Genomic DNA, 1,432 nt, shown 5'->3' with positions numbered 1-1,432 from the left:
TAGTGACCTGTGGTCCTGATATCCGTGGCAAGGAAATGCATGGTGTCTCCAAATCTGACCCAAGCCGGCTCTGTGATCCGCTGGGAGGGGAGGGAGCTAGCCTTTCTGGCGCAACAATGAGATCTCTGCCTGAATCTTAGCAGTGATGCCCATGTCTGCCTGTACCCAGACGACCCAAATTACTGAGAAAATCAGCTGCTGGAGGCAGGTCTCTGCCACTGCCCGCTGGAATGTTGTAGTGGTTGCTGGTATCCTGCTATAAGGTGACTTCCTTCTTGGCTCGGGGATCTCAGGTGGCCACCCTCACCCACCAGACAGTGACTGCCCCAGGAAAGTTTCCAGTGGTCTCTCTTGGGTGCCCATCCATTCTCCACCAGTAGCTCTTTCCTAAATATTCTCCCTGTGCCTTTCCTCTAATTCTGGTCTTCTGTGTTTGGTGCACTCTGATTCAGTGAGCTGTTCAGAGCACCAATGTTCCTAATTCAAACTGTTGTACCTAGTTTTCAAAGTCCTTATATGACAGAGGGAAAAAAAGCATGCTACTCACTGGTGAGACTCCATTTTGAATCCTGTCATTGAAATTCTTGAATGCATATATTTTTGTGTTCATGGTATTAGGGACATTTTCTTCCAACTTATCTTTGACTATTTTCTCAGTGCTGTTTTGATTCTTCCTGTTCTGGGATTCCAATCACATATAAGTTATTGCAACTCATTGAATTTCACATGATTCTTAGACTTTCATCTTTTTTTTTTTTTTTAATGTTCTTTTCTCCTGACTGTTATTCTAACTAATAAGTTTTTGAGAGATTTGTCTTCAGTCTCACTAATTCTGTGTTCTATTCATTCAATTCTACTTTTTGTCCTTCCAATGTGTTTTCTATTTCTGACATTTTAGTATTAATATTCTGTCTATCTCCTGTTTTTGTATGGTTTCTAATTTTACACTCATTTTCTACTTGTTCTTATAATTTTTTTTTTAATTTCTTCTTAAGCTTTGTCTGTGTTTTCTTTGATTTTGTCTGCATTGTCATCAAACTCTTTCAATTCATTGGAAGTATATAAATATAATTCTTTGAATTCCTGATCAAGTAGTTCCACATGCATTTCTTCCTATGGAAAATTTTCTGGCCTCATATTTGGATCACTTGTTTGAACTATCTTTTCCTGTTTTTGTATGTGATTTGTAGTTATCTGTTGTCTCTGAGACACTGTAGTGTTCTTGTATTGATTTTTAGATTGTATGTTAGTTTGGTTCACATTGATTTTTTGTTTTGTTCTGTTTTATATCTGGACAACAGGGCCAGCATATTATTCTAGTTGGTAGTTTGGCAGAACTTGGGCACTGTCTTGGTTTTCTAGTGCTGCCATAACAGAAATATCACAAGTGAATGGCTTAACAAACAGGAATTTATGCTCTTACAGTTTAGGA

The sequence above is a fragment of the Orycteropus afer genome, unplaced genomic scaffold (genome assembly GCF_000298275.1).
Source record: "Orycteropus afer afer isolate SDZICR_OR568_19922 unplaced genomic scaffold, OryAfe1.0 scaffold00963, whole genome shotgun sequence".
In the NCBI taxonomy this organism is placed as follows: Eukaryota; Metazoa; Chordata; class Mammalia; order Tubulidentata; family Orycteropodidae; genus Orycteropus; species Orycteropus afer.
Note: the sequence above shows the minus strand (reverse complement) of the source record.